The following is a 22,501-nucleotide window of genomic DNA, read 5'->3' on the forward strand; positions in this document are numbered from 1 at the left end:
GGAATTATATTCAATGATGGCTCAGATAACAGATGACTTTTTTTCAAGAGAGAAGATTCTTCATTGGGACTTAGCTTGGCCAGATAGAAGGATTTCTTGACTATGGTAGAATCATGATGATTGAATAAGAGAAAACTGTCCACGTAATCACACAGGTATGGCCTTATCTGTTTGAAGAGGAGCACCACTTATAACATATAAGGTGAAAGGATCTTTTTTTGTCAAACACTGCTGTGCTGCACCTTTTGCGTTCATCTTGGTACCATTTTCAATACAGCAGGTATGTGCATTCTCTTGCCCTTGTTTGAGCAGTTTAGTATCAGTGATTAACAATGCTCAGCTGACAGTCATCAGCAATCCTGGTCAACCACACTTATGGAATATTTGTTTACGCAGCTTCATAGTAAATGCCAAACAGGAAAGGGTCCACCACAGATCTCTGTGGCACCCCACTACAATTTTACTTTCAGAGAAGGAGCTAGAAACTTTTACAACTTTGGATCTGTTGGATAACCAGTTTGTAATGCAACAGACAATGTAGGGGGTTATATTAAGTTTGTCTTATTATTTAATAATACCAACATGGTGTTTAGTGTCAAAAGTTTTAGCCAGGAGAAGATACACATCACACATAGAGTTACTACTATCCATGTTCCCTGTAACATTTTCAAACATGTTTAGCAGCTATAGGAGACAGAACCTGCCTTTCACAAGACAATATTGAGTAAGGTTTAGATCAGTTAAGTAGCCTTTGTTTGCATAAATGAGTGCTGCTATAGTAACTTCCATGGTTTTATATATAAGGCTAGTGAGGCTAATGGGCCTATTACCCAGCCTGAGTCCGGAGGAGGACCATTCTTGTATCTGGGAGCTACTGTGGCTATTCTCCAGGCATTAGGCACATACCCTGTGGATAGGCTAAACAGTTTAAATGAAGGCTTTGATAGTACATACGTAATGATGAGAATGCAGCCTGGTATGTTATCTGGTCCTACAGAAATATTGTTTTTGTCTTTTGACATGGATTCTAAGACTTGTTCCAATGTGATTGCAGTGCAAAATAAATTCTCAGGTTGTGGCAACAATGTTCAGTACATTGTTGGACATCATTACTTAATTTCCTGGTATAACGGATGAAACATTTGTAGTTTCCTTTAAAATTTGCATTAGCCTTAAGTTTGGACAGGGCTTTACATTTTCTTATAGTGCTCTTAAGTTTCTTGCTGGCATGGGTCAGTGTGGTCTTGAGGTTTGGGGGTCAACAATTCATTATTTCCTTCTTTTGTTGTATAGTTTTTTGATGTAGATCAACAAATAGCTATGCACTAACAAAGGCAAGTTACAGCATTAGTGAGTATTAAATATAATTAGTTATTATAGGGCTTAATGTCCAGTAACAGCAAATTTAATAACTTCAGAAGTAAAAGAACCACATGAGCTAATTTGATTTGGGAGCCTTATCTATGCCCAACAAATTATAACCCAAATAATCTCAATACTTCCTTGCGCTGAAATAAAAAAAACATGTTATTAAAACCATAGTGTTAAACCTTTTTGCAAGGTAGCACGCCTCTATTTACTGTCCTTGCTCACCTCTTCTTATGCATGCAAACTCCAAGCTTACACCATCATTGAGAAAGAGCACCTGTTGACTTTATATAAAACTGACTGCTTCCTCCGTGGTTATATAATATTAGTAAAATGTAAATGACAAAGCTAACCAGGAGAAACAAATAGCCCCACTACAGTTGCTGAAGCAACTATACAGTAAAATTCTTCATTCAATTAATACAGCATTCAATGAACAGAAGTCAAAAACTGCCCTGTTCTATCTTCTGAACCAAGTACTGTAAGCAGTTTTCAAACAAATTATGAACACAAATATTTGTGGCATTAGTTACAGTTAATACAGAACCATTACCCATCTGGAATGGTCAAGCACTCTCACAGCACAGAAAGATGTAACAGTTTTAGCAGAAGTACTTGCACTAAAGCAACTTAAGCTCAGTTTGGTATGTTTGAAGGTCATCAGATATACAGAAATACATTCATGTAGAAAGGAACAGCAAGTAAACACTGTCCAAAATAAAAGCACTAGGAGCTCAGTTTTGAAAAGAAATACCATATATAATCTGAGATTAGAATAAGATTTTAGAATGTCATTCCCAAGTCAAACATCAAAATCATGAGGATGTCACATAATAGTAGTGATGCTGTGCAGCAATATGGCCAAAGGTCCAAAATACAAAAAGGTACATGCCTCTTCAATGAGCACAGTTTTCTTGAGATGGACATAATGAGAAAGCCCCAGAACTAGAAATTATGTTCCCCCACCCACTATCATGCAGGCAGAGACCACTGCAACCCTCTCTAATAGAAACAACACTTAGGTCAAAGCATCATGGTGAACGACTGTAACTCTTATTGGGCTCTGCAAGATATGCTTCATTCATCTCTCATATGGTAAAAACAATTAAAATGCAAGAATACTTCTGAGTAAGTGGTATCTGTGTTTTCAAAATGAAGACTTCTTTTTCTGGTTCCTTTGTCAGAGTTCACAGCAATACTACATAGCTGTAAGATATGTGACAGGGAGCCCTGAAAATTAGAATAGCAAAGAACCTTAGTGGCAGATTGCTCTTCTTCAGTATTGTCAGGTGGGCAATAGCAGCTGATCATAATGCGCACTCCAGCTGTGTATCAGAGCAGCTGTAGCACAAGGTACTGACAGTTCTTACAAAGTACCTGCTAGAACCCCAAACAGGTGATCAACTGACATTTTAACCATAATCAGATAAATAGTTTTGTGCACAACAGACCAGAGGAATGGTTTTCTGCTCCAAAAATGCAGGTGCTATGAATAATTTTCTCTGGTGGCAACAGTTGCTATAATATGCAAGTAAAATGTTAGTTTTGCAACACAGAGGATACTAAAAGGTTACTCCAAGAGGATACTAGTTCTGTTTGTTACTGTGTGTAAGAAAATTGTACAACTTTGGGAGACCATGCTGAATAATATTTGCAAGCCAAAAATAATTTAGTCTATGCGTATACAGCTTTACTGGCAGTCTAATACTAATAAAAACAGGCAAAGAATACACTAAGAATCAGCCATGTAGGAATATGACATGATCAGTGAATCAAAAAATGTTCATTATAGCATGTGTCATGGCTATTATACACAGAAAGTCCTGGGAATAAATACTGAACTTTACAGATTCTATATTAATCAATGCAAAACTGCTATTCTCAATATGCATTGAAGATATACTGCATTCAAATCCAGCATGAAGAATTATCTAAAGAAAATAAAGTAGCAGTTAGATGTCCTATATTAGCAATTTGCAGAAAAATTAACAGTGACACTTGACCACTTTCTTATTAGCTGAATAATTCAACATTAATAAAGCATACAGCTATTACTGACCAAACTTATTTCAAAGGATATTGCAATTAGGGACATGAGAGACTGTTACGAAGACTGAAAGTTTTTATCCAAAGCCTCATTACCTAAAACTGTGAAAGATTACCTCAACTTCAAAGAAAAAAAAAACTCAGTGTTTTGTAATAAATATAATGCATAGTTATAGGTAGCTACCAAAGGTTTGGAAGGCAGGCATAGAAAAACAATGCAGTAGAAATTGAAGAAAATGCTGAAATAAAGCCTGTCAATGAAATGGCATCAAGGTTCAAAGGTAAATCAGTTATATTGCCTATTACTAGGTGCAAGCAGCAAAATAAACAGACAAGCAGGGTGCTCTGATGCTAGGAATTGCAAATAATGGAATATATGCTAAAGGGCCACGATGGTGCAGTGGTTAGTGTAGTCGCCTCATAGCAAGAGGTTCTCCCGTTCGATTCTTGGCTGGAGTGCCTTCTGTGTGGAGTCTGCATGTCCTCTCCATGGTCAAATGACATCTAAAGACATGCAGGTAGGTGCGTGTGTGAATGGATGTGCTTTCTTTGAAGGTTGGGCATTGGGCTGGTAACTTGGCACCCTAAAAATCAACTGCCAATCATTAACAGACTGGAGTTCCGCTGTGGCGACCCCTAACCGGAGTAAGCCGAAAGACATGCAGTTAGACTATGATATGCTGCACTAGACCATCTGCTCTGAGGTTCAGTGATCTCAGAGATGGTGTATGTAAGCAGCAGGAATGCACAGGCCAGAGTATCCAAAATGAGGGTGGGAAGGTGAATCCTGAATGCAAGAATGCTTGAGAAGCAACAGTGAGTTTTCAGATTTACTGTTTTTCAGTTTGAATCACAGCTTAGTTTTGAAGTCTTTGTGCTTGCCATTTTGGGTCTCACACATTTGAAAGGGAACTAAACAAACAAATAAAGTTCAAGAGAAGAGGAGTAGTTAAAGTAGGGAGAAGGCAAAGGGAAGAATAAAATAGTTTGAATGATGTTTAACTAGAGGAAAAAAATTGTATTTGATACACAAACGTTTAATAAATAGAAAAGGTGATAGAGAGAAATGGAGGCGAAGAAAGAGACTAAAACAAAATATGTTTAGATCTGAAGGATTGGAAAATCAAGTCACAAATGGGATGAGGTCAATTCAGGAGAGAAACAGGACTTTAACAATGTGAAGGAGAGGCAAAAAGCTTACTTTGTCTCATAGAAAAAATAAAGCTGATTATGACCAAATCACCATTTACCAATTAGCAACCCAGTCACAGGAGAAACTGGCTAAAGACAGTCAGGAATTATGGTGTTGAGCCTGATCACTTCTGTCTAGGGAATGATGAACAAGTCCAGAGTATGGAACTTCATCTAAAATCTGTTTTGAAAACTTAATATCAGCAGAGGCATTTAACCTCAAGGGGTGTATGGCTATTAAGGGGACCCACTCACTGAGGCAGGAGCATGCTATTATCTGCATCCACTGCAGACCAGCTCCTTGAGGTATAGATGGTACAGACAGAGGAGAATGACTATTCAGTTTTGTTTTGGAGGCATTTTACTTATACTCTGGGATTCAATAAGCTCTGTGCAAGAACAGCATTATTCTTGCATGGAGTGTTTCATGTCCATATTTGTATTTGCATATGTTGCATAGTCATGCAGGCATGCTGCTGTTCAAATTATATGAACATGAACCGTGAACAAGTGCAGAGGGCATGTTCAAGTAGTGCACGGACATTGAACACGCCCCCTGCACTTAGAAAGTGCTGCACGGCAGGTTCTTATAGGATCTGGCTTAATATTAGAGAATTACTCTAATATTATGCCAGTATTTCAGTGTCTGCAGACACTGAAATGAAATAAATGATCATTTCAATGTCCACAGACACTGAAATACACACGGGATAAGGAAAGCAATGCAGTGGGTGTGTGACAGCTTTTGTGACACACCCTCTGCATTGCAAATATGCCGTATGATACCTCTGCAACTTGCTAAAGCAGGAAATGTGTGCAAATGCACAAATAATCGGGGATAAATCCCTGAAAAGGGACACAACACATATATTGCCCTCACAAACTTAGAAAGTTGACAGAAAACAGGTCATGCATTAGCATGAATTACCGTACGGTAGAAGTCTGAAAGCAAATGTATGCCAATATTCCCTGACAGCAGTCCATGTGGACAAAAAGGCACAAATAATGGGGGAAAAAACAATAAAATAGGGACACTTCTGAAAAACTGCCCTCACACACTTAGAAAGTTGATAGAAAACAGTATATGCATTAGTAGGAGTCTCTGAAGGACAGAAGCCTGAAAGCCAAATGAATACCCTTATTTCCCGATTGAAGTCCTCAATGACTTGTCAGAACAGCACAGTACTCACTTATATAACATAATAATGTAATAATATTATATATTTTTTCTAGGCTAAGGAATATTTAAGCAAAGCTAAGCCGGTGTGCGCGTTATGGCCCACTGCTTACCTTAGCTTAAACATCCCATAGAAGATAAATACAAATATACAGGTGCAATTTCCAAGGCGATATAGTGTGCTGGTTAGAGTCCCGGCTTTACATGCAGGCATTCATGGTTCGAGTACCAAGACATACAACTTATTTTTTATCGGAAAGTAGTGTCAAAATAGTTTTGGAAACTTAAATTATGTAGCAACTGTTTTTTGTCAACCAGGGTAGTGTAGCCGGTGTACAGTGTAAGTGTGAATGCATATAACATGTGAAACCACCCATGTACACACAAGTGCCCCATACAGTATAGCCACACCCCTTGCCAATGTAAGGAAAGCACATAGAGGGATGTCATGTAAAGTATGTGATATACACTTAAATGAAAAGAGTCCTCTAATATATTTAAAAAATTAAAAGTGAGCAATGGTTAGCAATGCTCATCTATGCTTAGCAAATGTAACCATTGCTAAGACTAACTGCTAAGTAGCAGGTAGCTCAGCTAAGTGGATTTTAGCACATTTAAACACTGCTCAACAACTTCTCCTTTAAGCAGTGTTAAAACTGGAGCAGCAGATTTGCGCACTGCTCAGCGGAACTTAACCTTTTCAAAATGGTCCAATGACAGCAAAAGGTGGGAATATCACACTATTTAAATGGGGCAGGTGCCACTATGCTGACCTAAAGTGTAGGAAGGGGGTGCTCTTGGATCAGTGGATTCAAGATGGATGGGCCCAGAATGCTCCAATAGTGTGTAAGCATCACTATCAAGAAGTTTGTAGCAAATACTAGCCTGAGAATGTGATAGACAAATATGCATAATATGTGTTTTTCACCCCTACAGCTGCATCAGAGAGGGCTAGTAATGTGGAAGCCCATGGTGACAGACTGCTGAGGGTGCACTGACAGGCAGGTGAGTACAAATCTATTTTGCAGTATTTGGTTAAAATAGCTAAGAAGGAGTACATTGCTCACTGCTAGTAGGTATACTGTTACTGTGTGAACTGAATAAATAAAAAGTATGACTGACAAATATCCATCCATCCAAATGTCCAATAAAGACCTTTAAAAAACTGTTGTGTTTATTCTGGTATGTTGTAGATATGTATATAATGTATACAGGTTCTTTACAGCAAATATGGGTGTGACAGCATACATTAGCTGAGGTGCATCTGTGAACAAGCTGTTAGAAGAAAGCATATATTGTGTAGCTATAAAATGAGATATAAATGAAATGTGAAATATATACTGCACTAAGCTCTGAACCCTGAATAGTAATATGTCAAGAGTCAAAGTGTGTTCCATTCAGCATTGCCTTGTGTCATCCTTTGCTTTCTAGGTTGTAGTAATCCAAATGAGTGATGCACAGTACAATAACTATCTGTCATGCATGCATCACAGAATAACAAGTTTAGACTGTCTAACCAAGAGACTATTAGACAGAAACCATTGAATCAAGAAACAGCAGTTCCCCAGTAGCTCAGTGTGATGAGAAATAGGTTCATTGTTACTTTTACACACCCAGACATGTTTCAAATCCAGGGAGTGGTACTAAGATGTGTGCATATCTACACACAAGGAATCAGGAATAAATATAAAAACAATTAGGTAGTGTTAACAGATACTTTCCCCACAGGTTTTACAGGTAAGTAAATGTAGCCAGTAGCTGTATGAAGGGTATAGTAATAGACTGTGTACAACTGTTCAATTGTTCCACCACATGCCTGCAAATGACAGCAGGGTAGGTACATGAAATATGCACTCTTCTCGAAACATACCTCTCAACTGCACAGATATTTACTGAATGCCCAGATACTTGTCTCAGATTTGTGATATGTTTTACATAAAGTAGTGGTATCATGGCAAATCAATGGCAAACCATTACAGACTGAAGTTAGAAAATAATGATAGACATACAAGTGTCAGATGTCATATCCATCAGAAAAGCCATGCAAATGCAATACCTGTAATTTTATCACCTTTCTAAGTTTGTAAGAGCAATAGCTAAAAATTGTCCATATGTATGGGCCTTTGTCCCACTCGTATATATGTCTTTGTCCAGATCTCATGCTCTAAGAGGCTGAGAGGTATGTTTCCGATACTTGTCTCTCAAGTGTCATGCTGTCATGGCTAGTGGTCACTGCTGAAAATAATCCTGAACACAGATAGGAAACCAGTAGACGTATGTCTGTAGCACATTCACATAACAGCAGTTCAGGGTACCACTCCTGTGCCAGATATGTAACCCTGACATGTACAAGTACCCTCTAGTCATGTACCCAGAGTTGTCACAGTTTGCCTCATACCATTCCAGGCCAACAGTTTAATAGGTATGTTTGTATGACAGAAGCTATGGCCCTAGGAATATGTAAATTAAGGGCAGATCCATAAAATATTGAGCAGTACTGTTGTGGAAAATAGAAGCATAAACAGTTGTTAATGGATTTTCTGTCTCTCTCCCCCCTAATCTGCATTAATAATTATTACTCATATACTACAGGTATGTTGTGTTCCAACCCAGTGTTGGGGACTTGTGTTATATTATTGTTAATATGCTTGATTGCTTGCATGTTAACATACCTTGTTCAAATACCATTGTTGGTGGCCTGTTGCCATCAGGCTTACTGGCATGCTTTTACGATGCATACTGTTGTTCCATTTATGCATTTTTTCTGTTTGCTATACAACTGTTTGAAATCTGTTTTATGGGGTTAATTGGAACACTCATGCTTGCTGTTATAACTGATCTTGAAATATGTTGTTCATGACTAACCAATATATTTTGTAAAACCTCAACACCATAGCGCATTTGGGAAGAGAGATCCCAGTGGATCTACCTGTCCCACCTCATCTGGCCGTGGCACTGGGCCCCAGCATGTCTGGGACTCAACCCAGAACTCCCTCATCTGCACCACCTTTGGGTGGAACTGCCACAGTGGATGGGGCCCGTCCCCCACCTGGGAGCAGGTGCAGACAGGAGGCCATCACCCGCAATCAGGTCTGGGGTTTGGTGTGCAACACCCTTCGATCTGAGTTTGGAGTGCAGCTGAACCAGATTGAGAGCCGTCTGGTGCACCTCAAGGTGCACACTGCTCCTCCTGTCCAGCCCCCAGCACAGCCACCTTTGGGGCCGTAAAGGTGCAGTGATGACTGCCCATGGTTGGGGATCTCAGTCCCACTGTAACCATATAGGGAACTATGGGCTTCGAATTCCCAACCACCCTCCCTGTCAAATGTGTTTACCCCCCCATGTGTCATTTTCCTCCCATGTCTGCTGTCTTGTCTGTCTCCCTACCCAACCTACCTCTCCAGATGTACCTACAATCCTTCCCCAACATCCCACTCTCACCTTAAAAAAAAGAAAAGGGCATCTGCCCCCCCCCAAAAAAATATTGTCCCATGCATAGCTGTCCATTTCACACATATGTCAACTGGACACATGTAATCTGTTCCAAATGGCTTGACAACACATTGCTGTTGTCCTCACCTCTCTTTCTGGGGTTTGAGTGTTCAAATTCACCTCCAAATTCTGTACAAATACACAGCTGTTGCTGTATAAGAAATGGATAGCCATGGACCTTCCCTAAACCTGTCCTTCACATTCCTAGCTAGCTTTCATATTGTTTTTCCCTCTGCGTGCCTTTTTTTACCACTTTCCTATCACACCTTTTTTTTTTCTATTAAATAAATTATCTTGGGTGTAAGTGTGAGTAAGCAGTAGTAAATGGGAGTAAGCGTGTTTGCGCTATGCTAAGTGAAGCCAACACAGATTAAGCATCTGTACGTTTAACCATGTGTTGGCTTCACTTAGCATTGTGCAAAAACATGCAAACCCTTTAAAACTGCTTTAATCACTCTGTTTCTATCAGCCACTGTTCTGCCTTGTAACAAAATAATCACCCCTGCCAAGTCTCAAACCCAGGGCCCTGTATACCTTAGTCAGAGCAATGTACCACTACACCATTTCAGTTATAAGGACTGCTGATGCTTTTTCAAACATATGCAGTAGAGTCATTCAACAGTAGGGAAACATTCTGTAGAATAAGTCAGGTTTTGTGTATATATATATATATATATATATATATATATATATATATATGGAATCACTACTTAATCCTGAAAGTACACAATCCCAAAGCCCACAATACCGAGACTATAATCCCTAAACCCCACATTACCGACATGTTAAAAGCGCGAAATTCAAAATCGCGAAAGTACTACATACATACAGCACACACACAAACATATACACAGCCTCCCCCCTATAACCAAACAAACCACCCTACACTAAAGATAAGCAGGGGGGCATCGCCCCCCTGCACCCTCCCCATGTGGGTGTGCCCCCCACACCCCCCAACTATAATATTCCAACTCCGAGATCGCACAAACATACACACAAGGCAAACTCACACCCACACATTATAGCCCCACACACACACACACACACACACACACACACACCACAGTCACAACGCTTACACACACTAAAGCCCCTCACAAACACACTTACACACACATACTTACCTGAACCAGAGCTAACTCAAAATCCCTTACCATCGGGATTTTGAATTTCGTGCTTCTGGTCTTTCGGTAATGTGCGGTTTCGGCTACATGGTCTCGAGCTTTTGAAATTCGAGATTTCAAAAGTTCAAGATTTAGTAGTGTTCCTATATATATATATATATATATATATATATATATATATATATATATATATGGAAAAAATATACATAATATAAACAGCGATATAAATATATATATATATATATATATATATATATATATATATATATATATATATATATATATATATATATATATATAGAATGGGCAAGACAATGGGCCAAAACTAGGGACATATTTTAAATATTGCTCTTATAAATTTAGAATGTTGCCAGAGTGACAGAGTTTGTTTCAACATACATGTTCTGAAGGATGTGAGTTCTGAAACCGATATGTGTGTCATCATTTACAGTCGGAAATCCTCAGAACATCACAGTGATTTACTAGGGAAATAAAAATAATGAATCTGTGGAACAGACCAGAAATATGAGCAACAAACCTGGACATTCTGCAACAATTCGGCCAGTCAAGAGGTGGGCTCAGAACCCCTTAGTGCAAGGAATCTGGACCAAGCCTGACAAAGTGGGAGGAGAAAGCCATGAAAATAGGGACATATCTGAAACACTGTAGTAGATAAGCTGACACAGTTGCTGCAGTAACACCATCCTGTCTCTCCTAACATATATTGACTGAAATAGCACAAGTCCAGCACTGAACTACTTCTCTCTAGTTAGTGACTGAAATCCTCACATTATCCCCCAATGTGTCAGAAGTACACAACACTTATGGAGGTCAGGCAACAGTACATCCTATAAGTATCTGGACATAACATCACATAAGGAAAACTACACTTAGCTGCTAAGCATGCCACCAAGCACCATCCAAACTACAGTCAGACTGACACAACATTAACCCAAATCCGCTATGGGGAATTACATATGCATTTTCAAATATATCAGGCACTACAGGGATGTAACAGCACTGAAAAACAGACACCAGTGTGAAAGTGCATGCCCACAACCAATTTCTCCACAGTCACAGTGACATACCGGTAAGCTTAATGAACAGTACAGTATAAGGACTATGTGAACAAAAACATCTCAACATGTTTGCCACTCAAACACTATCCCTACATATACTGGCTCAATTCACAGTGTAGAATGATGCCTGACCGTGGTATGGGACATGTCTCAGTCTACCCCTACAAACATATCCAGCCGATAGACCACAAGAAACTGGAGCAGCATGCACAGGCAGATAGAAAAGGAGCCATAACACATATATCTGTCCCCTCCCTACACAGGCCAAATAACATTGACACACTACACTGCTACACAATCCTGACAGTCTGTCAACAATCACCATAAATACACAGACCTCTCAACTGTTCAGAGTCCCACACAATCTCCAGGCTTTGTCCTCATATATAAGGCCTCTTACACATAACATGTCTGGCAGTCTGATACATCACTGGGATGGTATCTGGAATGAAGGCACTAAATAATGATATACCCTGCCTATCACCCTCTTACTGCATGGCATCTGGACAAAGCTTGACATACTTGGGGGATAAAGGCCCAAAAATAGGGGCACGTGAAATATTGTTGTTACAAATGCGAAAGTTGCTGGTGTAACAGGGTTTGCTGTAACATATTTTTTCTGAGGGATATGAAGTCAGAAACACAAATTGATGATGCCATTTACTGACTGCAATCCCCACAGTATGCAATTGATTTTACAAAGACAAAAATGTCTGAGGAACACACTAAACATGAGAATCCAACATCTGGCCATTCTGCAGATAGCCCTACAGTTGAGAGTTATGTCAACCACATAATGCTGTCAGACTTAAAATCACACAGGAAAGTAATGTCCATACAAACCCTGTTAAACTAGCATTACTCCAACTGTATAACAGCAATACTTACATTTTGTCCTTATGTCTGGAACATTCTCTCCCAGTTTGTTGGGCTGTCTCCACAGTTTTCATTGTAAGAGGTATTTCCAACTACCCTCTGTGATGCTGTTGTTCACACACCTCCATGAATACCTCCTCACAGGCAAGGAAAAGGGGCAATGCCCACATGAAGTACTCAATTATAGGAGTGTGTTGCCATGCCATTGGCTATAGGAATAACACTACAGCTGTTCTGCATGAAATTAGCAAGTGGTGCACAGGCCATCAGCTGCTCATGAGCATTACCTACAAAAAGCAAGCTGCTGCCTATGCAAAGCAGATGTATATTCTACATCTGGGGGAGAGACAGACAGACAAAGAAACCAAGCAACACATATTTGAATAAAACCAGCCAAACTTGGAAAAAAAAGGAATGTCAAACAAGTAAGCATGTAATGGAATGCAGTAGGGGGTATGTAATAATGGGAAATAGGAACTTCAACAAATATGTCTCAACAGCACTTGCTGTACTGATATATTGCCAATCAGAACCTATGGTCATAGCAACTGGGTCTGTCTGCAGTGACACAGACCACAGCTCAGGCCCCTGACTTACCCCAGGAAAGGATGGCTCATATAGGGTCTATATTAGATAATCAAACTTTCAAAAGTTCGACTCTTATATAGTCGACACCATATGATCAAACTTTTAAAAGTTCAAATATCTAATAAAAAAACCTACGCAAATAACCTACCTGAATGTTTTAAGCAGGGGGCAAGCACTCCCTCATGTGAGGGGCTGCACCCCCCACACCCCCCACTCTTTAAATATACCAACTCCGAGATCGCACTACTATGCAGAAAAGGGAAATCTTCCCATTCCATTCTGTATGGAGATCTCCGTTAAAATGTTAGAACTTTCAAAAATTCAGTCATATGGTGTTGACCATATGACAGTCAAACTTTTGAAAGTTCAGTAATCTAATATAGACCCCTCACATATGACTACTACTGGAGTGTGTGTTGAACAATACTGACTGTGATGCTGCTAGGCCAGCTACTGGGATGTCGTAGATATCCATATGTTAATTGTGAATGCAACTTTGATATACATGTTTGTCTCAGAAATGTGAGAGACCTATACAGGGTATTTGCATAGTGAAATACTGTTACAAATATGTGTGTTGAACTGCATGTGATATACTGAGCTCATACCATTCAACTGTCCCGTGTTATGCACACTGACCATATGTGTGCCTCATATTTGTAGTCATTTACTCATAGAGTTATGTCATGTCTGGCAAATCATTGGCAACCTGTGAAGAGTGACATTACAACATCTCCTTTTCTTTCTTTTGGCTGTTCCCATTAGGGGTTGCCACAGCGGATCATCTGTCTACATTTCCTCCTGTCCTCTACATCTTGCTCTGTCACACCAACCACTTGCAGGTCCTCTAACACTACATCTATACACCTTATCTTAGACCTTCCTCTTCTCCTCTTACCTAGCAGCTTCATCCTTACCATCCTTTTCCCAATATACTCAGCATCCCTCCTCAGCACATGTCCAAACCAACATAATCTCACTACTCTCTGGCTTTGTCTCCAAACCATCCAACCTGGGCAGACACTCTAACATACATATCCCTAATCTTGTCCACCCTCATCACATCCAGTGGAAATCTTAAACTCTTTATCTCTGCGACATCCAGCTCTGACTCCTGCCTTTTTGTCAGTGCCACTGTCCTCAACCCATATAACATATCTGGTCTCACTACCATCTTGTAGACCTTCCCTCTCACTCTTAATGATACTCATCTGTCACAAATCACTCTTGACACTCTTCTCTACCCTCCCCATCCTGCCTGTACTCTCTTCTTCACCTCTCCCCCACACTCATCATTTCTATGAACTGTTGATCCCAAGTATTTGAACTCATGCACCTTTGCAAACTCTACTCCCTACATCCTCACCATTCCTCTATCCTCCCTCCCATTCACACACATATATTATGTCTTAGTCCTGCTGACCATCATTCCTCCCCTCTGTAGAGCATATCTCCACCTCTCCATGGTCTCCTCAACCTACTCTCACTACAGATCGCAACGTCATCTGCAAAAGTCACAGTCAATGGGGACTTCTGTCTGATCTTGTCTGTCAACCTGTCCATCACCACTGCAAATAAGAAAGGGCTCAGAGCTGAACCCTAATGTAATCCCACCTTCACTGTAAATGCACCTGTCACTCCCACCGCAGAACTCACCGCTGTCACACTACCCTTGTACATATCCTGTAGCACTCTTACAGATTCTTCTGCCACTCCTGATTTCCTCATACAATACCACAACTCCTCTCTAGGCACCCCGTCATATGCGTTCTCTAAGTCCACAAACACACAACTCAACTCCTTCCGTCCTTCTACATACTTCTCCATCAACACTCTCAGAGCAAACATCGCATTTGTACTGCTCTTTCCTGGAATGAAATCATACTGCTGATTACTAATCCTCACCTCCTCTCTTAACCTAGCTTCCACTACTCTTTCCCATAACTTCATGCTGTGACTGATCAATGTTATCCCTCTGTAGTTACTACAGCTCTGCACATCACCCTTATTCTTATAATCAGTACCCAAAGACTTTCTCCACCCCTCATGCATCCTCTCACTTTCCAAGATTACATTAAACAATCTGGTTAAAAAGACCACTACCATTTCTCCTAAATACCTCCAATGTTCCACAGGTATGTCATCTGAACCACCAGCCTTTCCATTCTTAATCCTCTTCATAGTTATCCTTACTTCCTCCTTGTTACTCCATTGCACTTCCTGATTCACCATACCCACATCATCCAACTTTCTCTCTCTCTCATTCTCTTCATTCAACAGCCCCTCAAAGTACTCTTTCCATCTGCTCAACACACTCTCTTTGCTTGTGAGTACGTTTTCCTCATTATCCTTTATCACCCTTATCTGTTGCACATACTTCCTAGCTCAGTCTCTCTGTCTAGTCAATTGGTAGAGGTCCTATTCTCCATCCTTAGTGTCAAACCTTTCATACAACCCTTCATACAACCCTTCATATGCCTCATCCTTAGCCTTTGCCACCTCTCTCTTTGCCATGCACCTCATCTCCTTATACTCCTGTCTACTTTCTTTATCTCTCTGACACTCCCACTTCTTCTTTGCCAACCTCTTTATCTGTATACTCCCCTGCACTTCCTCATTCCACCACCAGGTCTCCTTGTCCTCCTTCCTCTGTCCAGATGCCACATCAAGCACCTGTATAGTCTTCTCCCTTACTAGCTGTGCTGTAGTTACCCAGATATTTGGTAACTCTTCACTGCCACCCACTGCCTGTCTTAACTCTTCCCTGAACTCAACCTCACACTCACCCTTTTTGAGTTTCCACCATTTGATCCTGGGTACTGCCCTCACACTCTTCCTCCTCTTCTTGATCACCAACATCATCCCACAGACCAACATTCCATGCTGCCTAACTAAACTTTGCCCTGTCACCAATTTACAGTCTCCAATATCCTCTAAAAAGGCCCTCCTGCATAGGAGATAATCTGCCTGTGTGCATCTTCCTCCACTCTTGTATTCCACCCTATGCTCCTCTGTCTTGTTAAAATATGTACTCACCACAGTTATGTCCATTGTTTTTGCAAACTCCACCACAATCTCACCTTCTACATTCCTTTGCTTAACACCATACCTACCTATCACTTCCGCATTCCCTCTGTTCCCTTCACCAACATGCCCATTGAAATCTGCTCCAATCACCACTCTCTCACCCTTTGGTACAGTCATCACCACTTCATCCAACTCACTCCAAAAGTTGTCTGTCTCATCCATCGCACATGCAACTAGTGGAGCACATGCACTAACAACAGTCATCATTACACCATCAGTTTCCAGCTTCATTAACATCACTCTATCCGACACTCTTTTCACTTCCAAAAACACTCTTGCCATACTGTTCCATCAGGATACCCTCTACACCATTTCTCCTCTGATCCACACCATGATAGAACTATTTGGACCCAACTCCGATACACCTAGCCTTATGTCCCTTCCATCTGGTATCTTGCACACACAATATATCAACCTTCCTTCTATTATATCAGCTAGCTCTGTCACCATACCAGTCATACTGCCAAAATTAAAAGTTCCTACCCTCATTAACACACTCCTAGCCTTTCTCCTCTCTTTCTGCCATATGAGCGTCAGACATCCTCCGGGGTATGTCTGTGAATGCAAAGGCTACTGTGCTATCAAATTACTTAAGTGTGTTACAGCAATATTAAGAAAGTGTCACTAATTCTGGCCCATCATCCCCCATGTACGTATGGCGTCCTCCAGATGTCCTGCTCTAACAGGCTGACAGGAATGACTGAGCAGCAAGAGTGTACATACAGTGTGCTATACTGACATAAAATAGAAATGTATGTCAGGTATTAACTGTGCACATCTATGTATGAATAGGTCTACCTGGCTGCCTCATAACAACAGACATGGGATGCAAAGCTGTACATGTTGTACATGTGTGTAATCTCAGTTTCTGTGCATCCAACAGAGTTAGATTTCTATAGCTACTGGTTGTTGCATTGCCCTGACACAGACACGGGTACTGGAATAAGCATGATTATTAGGTTGAAATTTCAGAGGTGTCCAACTGTGTTATGACCTTGTGTCCATGCATACTACAAACAGCAATATGACCACTGACATAGCTGTATGGACTTAGCAATACCTTACCTGTAAAACCTGCCTTCACAAAAATAGAGTAATCCCCTTTGCTGGACAGCAGCAATACAAAAAACACATAATTGGTCACTATATTGGCTGTGCAGGTCAGAGTAGGAGCAGGCACCAACTTGGCAGCTAGGCAACCTTTGTCTAAATGAGCATATAAGGTCACGAAAGGATTACTGTAAGGCTAACTATGAGTACAAATTGGACACATCCACCAAGGGCAATCACAAGTCTGTCTTCACAAATGTCTGCAGTCTCAGAGACAAGAACCCAACCCACTCTGTAATGGTGGTCAATCACAGCACATACACACACACCATAGCTATAGCCAACCTGCTGCAGACAGGTTTAGGGCAAACATCACCCCCCTGGCTCACCATCAGTGTAGGTGGATATGCACAGCACCCACACCCCTCCCCTCATCATCAGGGAGCAGGTGCATAGTGCCTATTCAAAGTCAACAAAAACAAGGCTCCATGGGACCTGAGAACATTCCTGTCTGCATCCTACATGAACTCAGACATATGATTCCAGCTCCATCGCACACTGTATGCAAGCAAAGCCTGAGCACCATTGACATCACATCTGCAAGGAAGATAGCCAATGTCATCCCTCTACACAAACCTGAATGATGAATGGTGGTTTATGCAATGTACTGGCCCTCACTGGGGGGAACATAACACAACAGGACCAGGAGTGCAATGCAGGTCTATACAGTGCTGATAGATGAAAGGGGTATGATGTGGTTGTACGTTGTGGCTAATGATAGGCAATATTGATGTGCTGGCTCTGCAAATAACTCTAAGCAATGTCTGAGGTCCTGTGATGTGTTTCCCTGTTTATGTCTTCCAGGTGGCATGCAGTGTCAGCCAGCATACACTGCAGAAGAAACTGCAGCTATTACTGAAGCAATAATACAGCACCATGTGGTGCTGTTCAGCCAGAGCCAACAGAATCTGCAGGAGCAGACTGCCCTGAGGGATGACCTTGTCCACAGAGTGAACACCTTGGGCCACCATGGCCTCATATATGATCAGGTCAGGCATCAGTCAACTGACCTGATATGTCGTGCCCGGAAAAGGGCTGCTGCCATGGCCAGGGACTGTACTGCTACAGGTGGGGGTCCAGCCACACAGGACCCCCTTATGGCAACAGAGGAGCTCCTTGCCAATCTTGGGGCAGCCCCCACACAACACCCAACACATGAAACACCAGTCGTGGAGGTGGGTGGCACCCAGGCAACAGGCAAGGAGGGTCCAGGTAAGGCCACAGTGCACATCAGTTTATTCATGTAGCAGTCATACCGTCTTCAGTAGAGTATCTAAATGCATATGCCAGTTCAAACTTCATTTGTGGGTGGGGTTTAGTAATGCACACACGTGCACATTTATGGTGAGGGACAGCAAATTTTGTACCATAGCTTGTACTGTACCTGTGCAGACACGCAGCATTCATCTTGTACCAATGACAAATGCAAGTCTGCTGACAATATTTCTTCCACATAACTACATAGGTACCTCTGTTTTGCATGTTGGACAGCAGCCTGAAGCCAGTGAGTATGCTTTTTTCCTGTTGTGGCTCACCAGTACCCCAGGTATGTTAAAGTCATGCATGTGACCAGCACACAACTGTTACACTCAACTATTTTGCAATATCTGCATGTTTACTTGTGGTGGGGTTAACTGCATTGCATCACAGTGGTTGTCAGACAGTGTGATGTGGCATACATACCCCTTGTCACAGACAGGTAGCATTCAGACATGTCACCTCAGTGTTGTGTAGTACCACAGGCTTATATATATGGAACAGGTTACTGGAGTACTGTCTGTAGGTCCCTTACCAGCTTAGCCATTAGATTGACCACAACAGATTCACATTTCAGCACGTGTTGCCCCTGCCATTTCTTTCCCATACACTCAACCCTGATGCAGTTGGTGAGGGCATGCATGGTACTGTGTATGACAGGTTTGGGGTATGTATTTCTGAGTTCACAGGATGGAACAGGGAGACAAGATGGTATATGTTTTGCATACACAAATTAAAGACTGACCCAAGGGATGTGTATACAGTAACACAAACACAGTTGGCAATGGACAGATTTGTAAACCTACATATCCACTTTAATGTACTATAGTACTACATACACATGACATGCCCCACATAGATTATATGCATGGGACATAACCCATTGCCTCTTACAGCATCTAATGTTGTGAATGCCTTCTTGGATGGTGATATAACCCACCAGACATAGCAACTGGAGTCATCTATTGCTCCTACAAGCATGGACAAATGAAAAGGATAACAGAGGTTGTATCAGCATGATAGTTCAGTCAGGTATGATATCTGATGCTGGCATGTGTGTCAGTACAGTAACTGTGACCTATTTGGCAACAATATCACATACGTGGCCATTGTTAGGGAACACAGATCACATACGGGTTGCAAACATCCAGATATTATGTAGACATTTGAACAGGTGACTGGAATGGCCTGTACAACAGTTTAACATGCTGCATATGAGGCAGATGACATTAACATGCTATATAAAGTAATGTCATCAGGAGTGGGTAAACAGGCATCTATGGTACATACATCAAAATGGCATAACCCACACAGGATATGATTCTCACCCAAACACATAGTTTCCAGTATTGAGAATAGAACCCCTACATATCTGGTTATGTCTACTATAATGTTATGCAGTTATCAGATGTGCCATGGAGCTTATATGAATTCACCTTCTCCCAAAGTACTTCTAAGGTGAATGACATCAGCAGGCCTTGTAAAGAGGGGGTGATGGGAAGTGTACAGGATGGTACACAACTCAGAATGGTATAACATGCACACACACACACAAACACACACACACACACACACACACACACACACACACACACACACACACACACACACACACACACCAGTTGCCAGTATTAAGATTAGAACATCGACCTATCCATTTATGTCTACTGTAGTACTAATGCAATTATCAGACATACCACAGAGCTTATATGAATTCACCTTGTCCCAAAGTACTTCTAAGGTGAATAACATCAGCAGGCCTCATAAAGTAGGGTGATGGGAAGTGTACAGGGTGGTACACAACTCAAAATGGTAAAACCCACACATGATATGATTGTCACACACACACACACACTTACTTGCCACCATTGGGATTAGAATCCTGCCTATCTAGTGATTTATATTACAGTGCTACACAGTTATCGCATGTGCTATGGAGTTTACTGTGTTGACAACTGGCCAAAGGTGCTGATAAGGGGAATGACATCAACAGGACTGATAAAGTGGGGGCACTGGATGGGAAACTTAGCAAAATACTTCTTCTTATAAACACACACACTTACACTTATACACCCACACACGTTTGCCTGATTTGAGAGTAGAACCCCTGCCTATCTAATGATTTGTACTACAGTGTCACACAGTTATTGCATGTGCTATGGATTTTACTGGGATGACAACTGGCCAAAGGCGCTGATAAGGGGAATGGCATCAGTAGGACTGATAAAGTGGGGCAATGGGTGGGAAACTTATCAAAATACTTCTTGAAAACATGCACACTCATACACATTTGCCAGATCTGAGAAAAGAACCCCTGCTTATCTAGTGATTTTTACTATAGTGTTACACAGTTATCGCAGATGCTATAGAGCTTACTGGGCTGACAACTGGACAAAGGTGCTGATAGGGGAAATGACATAAGCAGGACTGATAAAGTGGGGCACTGGGGGGGGACTTATCAAAACACTTCTTCTTACAAACATACACACATATTTGGCAGATCTGGGAATAGAACCCCTGCCTGTCTAATGATTTGTACTATAGTGTTACACAGTTATTGCATGCGCTACAGAGCTTACTAGGCTAACAACTGGCCAAAGGTGCTGATAAGGGGGAATAACATCATCAGGGTTGATAAAGTGGGGCACTGGGAAGTGTTGCGGTGGGAATGGCCTAAGACTGTGTCACCTACAAACACACACTCCGTCACTCTCATACAGAGAACTGTCATGCACACACACACACACACACACACACACACACACACACACACACACACAGGCAGGTGATGTGATTTTACATACCTAACCACAGTGCTATTACATAGTGGGGCTCACCTTTTAGGCTGGCACATACAACTGTTTACAACTGTTATGTCATTGTCCACAGCAGGACATCACTGTATGCCATTCAGGGTATCCGTGTGTGTGACTCACTCTGTTTGTGTCACCCTGTGCCTCTTTCTCTATCACTGTCTGTCACTCATTTCCTCACATCTATGCATGTGTATGCTTGACATATGTCATCTGTTGCCCATATATATATGTGTGTGTGTATCTCATGCAAGAAATGCAGATATATCACATATTGGCCACCTACAGCTAGCCGAGGGTAATCCTGTCTGATGTGTGTGTGTGTGTGGGGGGGGGGGGACAGTTAAGGTGTACCTAGCTGTCTGTATGCATACACACAGATATATATATATATATATATATATATATATATATATATATATATATATATATATATATATATATACATAATACAGTCATATATTCTGTTATGGGTTCCAACATGTCCTATGATTCTTTAAGTGTAGGAGCATGCCGAGTATGACCTTCTATAGTTAGAGTGGGACTCCATTCCAGAGATAGGGGTACTCCAGTCCAGGGTTTTGTGTGCTACAGCCATACCTCACAGGAGTACACAGGACTTTCCTCAGGGTAATGGGTTTGCTTAGCAGACATTTTCTGACACATCTGTAGTCTGACACTGCAATGTATTGTGTCATTACCTAGTGCCAGACATCCTCATATTATCACAGTGCTTTACCAGAGAAATACTAGTTGTATGATGCATAGACCAATATGAGGGCAGCCATGTACATTCTTGCCCAACAAGGCCATTTGTGTGGTGTGGCTACAGCCATTGAGTGATGATGTGCTGTGTAAATAGTCCAGCAACCTGGTGATATATTGGCTGGGGATCTCCTACATGTGTGGTATCTTTCTAACCTGAGATGTCATATCCTTGTGTGGCCATACCTTTTACCTGTACATTTTTTTGGCAGGTTGTCCAGGGGTATGGCTAGAGGTTTCATCCTGTGTATGTAAACTTCAGTTTTTATGGCAAATTAGTTACATATAATTGAAGAGTGATGTTACAAAATAATGACAGACATTACTGTTTCAGACTACATGACCTTCAGACAATTCCCGCTACTGCAAACCCCTCACCCTACCAACTTTCTCAGTATGTAAGGGCGATATTTATGCCTATCATTGTGCCTTTGTTCCACTTTTATTTCTGCCCTTGTCCAGATTATTGCTGTCAGAGGTTGGGAGTTATGGGTATGGGTACAGAGTTCATTGTACTGTGCAGGCATG

Source organism: Protopterus annectens, chromosome 4.part0, assembly GCF_019279795.1.
Source record: "Protopterus annectens isolate FY-2018-M chromosome 4.part0, PAN1.0, whole genome shotgun sequence".
In the NCBI taxonomy this organism is placed as follows: domain Eukaryota; kingdom Metazoa; phylum Chordata; order Ceratodontiformes; family Protopteridae; genus Protopterus; species Protopterus annectens.